The 8,846-nt window shown below is 43.5% G+C and overlaps 1 non-coding gene across 1 annotated transcript; it reads right to left on the bottom strand.

Annotated features, from left to right (window-relative positions):
- Window positions 1-2,047: 2,047 nt before the first annotated feature.
- TRNAE-CUC (transfer RNA glutamic acid (anticodon CUC)) lies at window positions 2,048-2,121 on the bottom strand. Its single transcript has one exon. It is a non-coding gene; the product is annotated as a tRNA-Glu (tRNA).
- Window positions 2,122-8,846: the final 6,725 nt, after the last annotated feature.

Raw genomic sequence — 8,846 nt, forward strand, 5'->3', positions numbered from 1 at the left:
GACATCTTACAAATATTGTCTTCCACAAAACTGCAAAGCTGAAGTAATCAAAACAGCATGGTATTGGCACAAAAGCAGACATATGGATCAACAGAACAGAATAGAGAGCCCAGAAATAAACCCACACAGTCAATTAATCTTCGACAAAGGAGGCAAGAATATGGACTGGAAAAGAGTCTCTTCAACAAGCACTGTTGGGAAAGTTGGACAGCCGCATGTAAATCAATGATGTTAGAATGCACCCTCACACCACACACAAAAATAAACTCAAAATGGCTTAAAGACTTAAATATAAGACAAAACACCATAAAACTCCTAGAAGAAAGCATAGGCAAAACATTCTCTGACATAAATCATACCAATGTTTTCTCAGGTCAGTCTCCCAAGGTAATAGAAACAAAAGCAAAAATAAACAAACGGGACCTAATCAAACTTACAAGCAAAAGAAACCATAAACAAAACAAAAAGACAACCTACGGAATGGGAGAAAATATTTGCAAATGATGCGACTGACAAGGGCTTAATTTCCGAAATATACAAATAGCTCATACAACTCAACAACAACAAAAAAACCAAACAACCTAATCAAAAAATGGGCAGAAGACCTAAATAGTCATTTCCCTAAAGAAGACATACAGATGGCTAAGAGGCACATGACAAGATGCTCAGCATCGCTAATTATTAGAGAAATGTAAATCAAAACTATAATGACGGGACTTCCCTGGTGGTGCAGTGGTTAAGAATCCACCTGCCAATGCAGGGGACATGGGTTTGACCCCTGGTCCGGGAAGATCCCACATGCCGCAGAGCAACTAAGCCCATGCACCACAACTACTGAGCCTGAGCTCTAGAGCCTGCGAGCCACAACTACTGAGCCCGTATGCCACAACTACTGAAGCCCGAGCGCCTAGAGCCCGTGCTCCACGATAAGAGAAACCACCGCGCCCGTGTTCCGCAACAAGAGAAACCACCGCGCATCGCAACAAAGAGTAGCCCCCGCTCACCGCAACTAGAGAAAGCCTGCGCGCAGCAACGAAGACCCAACGTGGCCAAAAGATAAATAAATAAATTAATTAATTAATTTTAAAAACCCCACTACAATGAGGTATCACCTCACACTGTTCAGAATGGCCATCATTAAAAACTCTACAAATAACAAATGCTGGAGAGGGTGTGGAGAAAAGGGAACCCTCCTACACTGTTGGTGGGAATGTAAGTTGGTGTAGCCACTATGGAAAACAGTATGGAGGTTCTTCAAAAAACTAAAAATAGAGATGCCATGTGATCCAGCAATCCCACTCCTGGGCATATATCCAGACAAAACTATAATTCAAAAAGATACATGCACCACTATTTTCATAGCAGCACTATTTACAATAGCCAAGACATGGAAACAACCTAAATGTCCATTGACAGATGAATGGATAAGGAAGATGTGGTACGTATATATAATACTACTCGGCCATAAGAAAGAATGAAATAATGGATGGAAGTAGAGATTATCATACTAAGTGAAGTAAGTCAGACAGAGAAGACAAATATCATATGATATTGCTTATATATGGAATCTAAAATATGACACAAATGAACCTATCTACAAAACAGAAACAGACTCACAGACATAGAGAACAGACTTGTGGTCACAGGAGGGGTGCGGGGGAGAGGGATGGACTGGGAGTTTGGGGTTGGTAGATGCAAACTATTATATACAGGATGGATAAACAGCAAGGTCCTACTGTATAGCACAGGGAACTGTATTCAATATCTCATAATAAACCAGAATGGAAAAGAATAGAAAAAAAGAATGTATACATATGTATAACTGAATCATTTTGCTATACACCCAAAACTAACACAACACTGTAAATCAACTATTCGTCACTTAAAAAAAAAAAGAAATGTAGCCCTGCTGACACCTTGATTTTTTAAAAAATATTTATTTGGCTGCGCTGGGTCTTAGTTGTGGCACGCGGGGTCTTTAGTTGTGGCATGCAAACTCTTAGTTGTTAGGGCATGTGAACTCTTAGTTGCAGCATATGGGATCTAGTTCCCTGACCAGGGATCGAACCCGGGCCTCCTGCATTGAGAGTGCGGAGTCTTAACCAACTGGACCACCAGGGAAAGCCCTGACACCTTCATTTTATCCAGTGATCTGTGTTGAACCTCTGATCTCCAGAACTGGAAGATAATAAATTTGTGCTGTTTTCAGCCATTAAAAAAAAATTTTGTATATGTATATATATATATATATATATATATATACACACACATATATATATAGTCTTCCAATCCACAAACATATCTCTCCATTTATGAAATCTTATTTAATTTCTCTCAGCAATTATAAACTTAATATGTCTTTTGTTAAATTTATCCTAAATATTTTGCTGCTATTATAAATGGTATTTTTAAATTTCATTTTCCAACTGTTTGCTGCTAGTATATAGAAACAATTATTTTTTTGTATATTGACCTTGTATCCACCGACGTTGCTAAATTCACTAATTTTCCCAATAATTTTGATTTCCTTTTAGACCTGAGAGACTGTTTCTTAATTTCCAAACGAAAATTAAAAAAATATTTTTGTGGTTGATTTCTAACTGTATCGGGCTATAGCTAAAGTTTCTGAATTATAGAATCTCTTGTTATTTTTGAATTTATTATCCTTTTCTTTGTGGCATATAATTGATTTCTACTGACATGAAGGGTATATATATTCTCTGTAGATTCGAAACTTCTCTTTGTGTCATAATATAAAAGTCCACCTGTGAAAATCAAAAATATACATACTTGTACCTAGAGTAGTCAAAATCGTAGAGACAGAAAGTAGAATGGTGGTTCTAGGAGATGGAGAGTAATTGTTTAATAAGTACCAAGTTTCACTTTGGGAAGATGAAAGAAGTTCTGGAGGTGGATGGTGGTGATGGTTGTAGAACAATCTGAATGTACTTAATGCCATGGAACTGTACACTTTAAAATGGCTAAAATGGTACATCTTATGTATATTTTACCATAATTTTTTTTGGGTCATGCTACACGACTTGAGGGATCTTAGTTCCCTGACCAGGGATTGAACCCAGGCCCCAGCAGTGAAACTGCGGAGTCCTAACCACTGGCCCGCCAGGGAATTCCCTTTACCATATTTTTTTCTTTTTAATGTAAGTGGGCTTTTTTGGTTCTAGTCTAGCCCCTAAAACCAACATGAGAAGGTCTCTGGTGACCCCAGTTGTGGAGAAACACGTCCAGCGTGTAATGTGCTGGCAGAAAGAGGACAGGTAACACTCAACTTTAAAGGGAAAACACAAAAACCCCTGGCAAATCTGTACAGGATTTTAGGAATCTGAAAATAGTACAGTGTGTTCGATTTGCTTTTTTATAAAGCACAAGTTCCCATGATTTCGGCCAGAAGCGCTAGAAGTATAGAAGCATAAGAGAGTAAATAACATTGCCCTCCAAAGGCAAACGTGCTTTTCAGATACGGTTTGCCTGTTCTTGAGACTAAGGTGCCTGGCTGTTTTAGCTTGAGGGAGTGTGCAGAATCCGTACTGGCCACCAGGGGGCAGGAGTCCCTGTGTCGTGCAGACCAGGTAGGCACAGGCTCGGGGAGTTAGTGCCCACTGTCAAAGGCATCATTTTGTACCCGCAGGCGTGCGGGAGGCTACCCGCAAGCTTTCCAGCTACCTGCAGATGGGGAAAGCACCTGACAGAGGTTCGGGTGGCGTCCTTCTCAACCACAGGAGGGGTAACCAAATCTCTCAGCTCCTGGGACAGGCCTATTGCTTTCCTTGCTGCCATTGATATCAACACCTACATCCCTCCCTCCTACGAACATGCCAGGAGTGACTTCTGTTTTCTGAGCATACGCAGGGCCACCACTAACTTTTGTGCCGATTCGAACAAGAAGACTCTTCCTTCCGGGCACACAAGCTGGCAGGCACAGGGCTTAGCAAGCTGACTGATGCTGCTGGGTTAGAGAAAGCTCCCCTCCTGCCGGGCAGCCCCACGCGGTGGCCCTGGGACGGTCCTAAGTAGCAGGCACTGTGCCGAGAGGCACTTCGGCACAGGGCAGGCACGGTTAGCGTGCACATTTTTCTGCTGTGGACACTGAGGGTGTAAGTTACTCAGGCTCACAGGGCCAGCAGGCGGTAGAGCTCCCGCCAGAGAGGAGGGCCATGGCCTTGGCGGCCCTAAAGTCCCTCCCACGTCCCCTGCGCCCGCGGAGTCCCAGCCGCCGCACAGCCTCGCCCAAGAGCTCCCTGCTTCCACAACCCCCGCCTCCCCGTCTGCTCCCTCACAGCAGCAAGAGGCATTTTTTCAGCTCCTTGTTTTTGTTTTGTTTTTCTTTCTTCTTTTTCGAGGAAGCAGCTGTTCCTCCCTTAACTTACTGGGTTTCACGTGGTACCGAAGCCCCCGCCCGGACACCCCTCAGGGCCCCGCTGTCCCGAGTCAGGGTCTCCCGGGCGGGGCAGGTGGCGGGCAGCCCTCCAGCGCCCAGGGGTGCAGTGGGCATGTCTGGCTGCCCATAAATACCTTTCCATAAATACGGCCCAGCTTTCTCCAGGTAAACAGGCTGAGCTGCAGCAGTCCCCGGGCCTAGCACCGGAGGAACCTGCTCCGAGGGCAGGGGCCCCGCGCCCGCACCTGCACACACACCTGCCCGCAGTCCCGCCCCAGGGCGCGGCTTCCTCCTGACTGTGGTGCCCGCGCCCGTGCCGCAGTAGCTCCTTGTCGTTAGAGGAACTACCGTACATAATGCAAACGTTCAGCTCAAATAATATTAATGAAAAGAGTGCCCAATAGCCATTTCGCGGATGTTGCCAACGTGCTCCTCCCTGCTCCCAAAGAGGTAACCGCAGTCCTGACTCTTGTGCTAATCTTTATCACACGTGTATATGTACATCTAGAGAGGATGCTATTTAGTCTCGTCTGTTCTTGAATTCTATGTAAGTGGAATAATACTGTATGCATTTTGCTGAGACTAGTCTTTTGTGATTCATCCCTGTTGACATATGTAGTTGGAGTTGATATATGTTCAGTGTTGCTTAGTATTCATCATGTGAACATCCCACAATGTCCATTTCACTGTTGATAGAGAAACATGTTTAGTTTTTGCTATTGTGAACGTTCTTGTTCATATCCCCTGGGGCAGGTATGCAAGGGATTCTCTAGGATAGAGTGTTTAAAAATCTTTTAAGACAACTTGATTATGAGTACATGCCAAAGTTTTATTATAGTCTTGCTGTAAGAACAAGGGTCTCTGATGGACCAAGCCAAAGATTTCTCTCTTGGTAGAAACACTTAAAGGGGGAAAAATGACTAGGCAATTTATTTATTTAGTTTCTCGCCTTGTGGGATCTTAGTTCCCTGACCAGGGATTGAACCCAGGCCCTTGGCAGTGAAAGGTCAGAGTCCTAACCACTGGATCGCCAGGGAATTCCCTTTTTTTTTTTCCGGGGTTTTTTTGTTTTGTTTTGGGTTTTTTTTTGTTTGTCTGTTTGTTTTGACTAGGCAATTTAAAGGAAAAATTCCTCTACTCTCCATACTTCATTACTTCTGACACCAGATGTCTGGGGGGTCTTTTACCAAGTAATTCTCCAACACCAGCTGGGTGTCCTGTAATTTAACTCACGCTGATACCGTGTGCCTGCAGCCCACAGGTTAAGGGCTCAGTCCTACAAGACAGTCCCCTTCCCTCCCCACTTCAGACACCACTTCCAAGTTCAGGTTGTCACCTGTGCTTCTGACCCCCTGGCTATAAAGCCGAGGTTCCCATGACCTCCTTCCTCCTGGGGTTTGATTAATTTGTTCAATCGGCTCACAGAACTCAGGAAAACGGTTTACTCACTAGATCGCTGGTTAATTAGAAAGGATGTATCTCAGGAGCAGCCAGGTGGAACAGATGTGCAGGGCAGGGCGTGTGGGAAGGGGTGCAGACCTCCATTCCTCTCTGGGACCGCTCTTCCAGCCACTCTTCCCACCTCCACTGTTCACCAGCCAGAAGCTCCCCAAACGCCGCACTTTAGAGAGTTTTCTGGAGGCTTCGTTACGTAGGCATGATCAATAAAATCAGTGGTTGCTGATGATTAATTCAACCTCCAGCCCCTCTCCCCTCCCCCAAGGTGGGGGAGTAGGGCTGTAACTTCCAACCTTCTAATCACACGGTTGATTCCCGTGGCAATCAGCCCACAAATTTAAGGCCTTTCCAAAAGTCGCTCCATTAACACAAACTCTGGGAATTTTAAAAGGGGCTTGTTATGAATAACAAGACATCTCTATCACTCTGATCACTTAGAAAATTCCTAGGGTTTTAGGAGCTCTGTGGTAGGAATGGGGATTAAGCCCAATTTCTTAGAAATCACATCATCACAGTAATCACTGCTCCAGCATCACAGTAATACAATCAGTTAGATTGTGTACGAAAGAAAAGTCTAATTAAAGATCTTTAGACTCTTGATTGATAGCTGACAGTCGATTCAGTATATGGATATCTAGTGTCTCAGAAGAGATCTTAATTTGATTATGATCTGTCATAAAACTGCTTAAATATTTTATTAGCAATGCTACCTGTTTGTGAATTATGTCACCCCACAGGCCAGGTTAAGGACAAATTTTCTTCTATAATAATTGAAGTGATATAGCTGGGTCTAGGATATACACTTCCTCAATTTTGTTTTCCAAACGGGTTGTAACAATTTAAACTCTCACCACAGCAGATATTGTCTTTTTTTTTTAAGATTTTTTTTGGGGGGGGATGTGGACCATTTTTAAAGTCTTTATTGAATTTGTTACAATATTGCTTCTGTTTTATGTTTTGGTGTTTTGGCCATGAGGCATGTGGGATCTTAGCTCCCTGACCAGGGATCAAACCCACATGCCCTGCATTGGAAGGTGAAGTCTTAACCACTGGACCACCAGGGAAGTCCCTATTGTCTGACTTTTTAATCTTTGCACGTCTGGAAGTTATGAAGTGGTATCTCATCATTGTTTTAATTTGTTTATTCCTGATCTGGTTGAGCAACTTCGTATGTTTATTCCATCCTATTTCCTCTTCTATGTTCTTTATGTATTCCAGATCTGTGCTATCCAATATGGTAGCCACTAGTCATATGTGACTACAATTAAAATTAAATACAATTTAAAACTGAATTTCTCAGTCTCACTTGCCATAATTCAAGTGTTCAGTAGCTACGTGTGGTCAGTGGCTAGTGGATGGTGCAAATATAGAATATTCCCATCATTGCAGAATGCTATTGGACAGCCCCATGCTAGATATTGATCCTTGTGAATTATGTGTTGCAAGGCTCTTCCTCAAGTTTATGGCCAGTCTTCTTGCTGTCTTTTTTGCTTTTTTTTTTTTTTTGGCTGCCACAGCATGTGGGACCTTAGTTCCCCAACTAGGGATCAAGCCCATGCCCCCTACATTGGAAGCACGAGTCTTAATCACTGGACTGCCAGGGAAGTCCCTTTGCTGTCTTTATTAGGTATGTTGATGAACAGAAGTCCCAATTTTAATGTAGTTGAACTTATGAAAGATTTACCAAAGCTCTTCACCTTGGTCATAAAGATATTTGCCTAGATTTCCTTCTAAAAAATATGAAGTTTTCTCTTTCACAGTTAAGGCCTAAATTCACCCATAATTTAGTTTTGGGTGCAGTGTAGAATAGGAGTCTATTTTCGTTTTTTCCAATAGTCCCTTCTTTACCCAATGTATGTATACTAGGCTTTTATATACGCACAGCTCCTTCTCTGAGCTCCTAGTCTGTTTCACTGATCCTGAGCCAATCACATTGTATTAATTATTATAACTTTAAAACCTAATAAAGGCTTGAGGGACTTCCCTGGTGGCACAGTGGATAAGACTCTGTGCTCCCAGTGCAGGGGGCCCGGGTTCGATCCCTGGTCAGGGAAGTAGATCCCACAGGCCGCAGCTAAGAGTTCGCATGGCGCAACTAAGACCTGGCGCAACCAAATTTAAAAAAAAATGTAATAAAGCCTTGATATCTTGGTTCTTCAGGAATGTCTTGACTGTTCTTGGCCCTGTGCACATCCATATAAATTTAATTTTATTTATTTATTTATTTATTTATGGCTGTGCTGAGCGGCATGTGGGATCTTAGTTCCCCAGCCAGGGATCGAACCCCCACCCCCTGTAGTGGACGCGTGGAGTCTTAACCACTGGACCACCTGGGAAGTCCCCATATACATTTTAGATTCGCTTTTCAAGTCCCCATAAAATCCTGTTATAATTTTGATTGGAGATGCATTAAATCTACAGATTGATTTGGGGAAAAAAACCCAAACAAACCTGATACCTATGTTGCTAGGTACTGTTCATGGCCCTGGGGATGCAACAGTGAACAAGACAGACTGGGGGCTTCGCATCAAAATTAGGTTAAAATCCAAATTCCTCATCACCGCCAATAAACCAATCCACACAACCACCCCCAGCTCGTTGCCCCAGCTCGTTGCCCACCACTCCCTCTCCCTCTGAGCTCCAGTCACACCTTCCTTGGCACCCCTGGACCTCAACAAGCATTCTCTGGCTGTGTTTTTGCTAGAAACTACCCACCACCACCACTCATTGCCCCTTATTTGCATGACGGGCTCCTTGACCTTAAGCAGGTGTTTGCTCAAATAACCACCTTTTCCAAGAGGCCATCGTGCTATGTAAAAGAGCTGTTGCATGTCTCTCTAACCCTTGCTTTATCCCTCAGCCCTCATCACTACCTAACACATTGAAGATGGTTTGGTTTTAGTTGTCTACCTCCCTACTAGAAACTAAGCTCCTTGACCAGGAACTCCATCTGTCTTGTTTACTGTTATGTCCTCAGGGCCTTGACCGATGC

Source organism: Tursiops truncatus, chromosome 20 (assembly GCF_011762595.2).
Source record: "Tursiops truncatus isolate mTurTru1 chromosome 20, mTurTru1.mat.Y, whole genome shotgun sequence".
NCBI lineage: Eukaryota > Metazoa > Chordata > Mammalia > Artiodactyla > Delphinidae > Tursiops > Tursiops truncatus.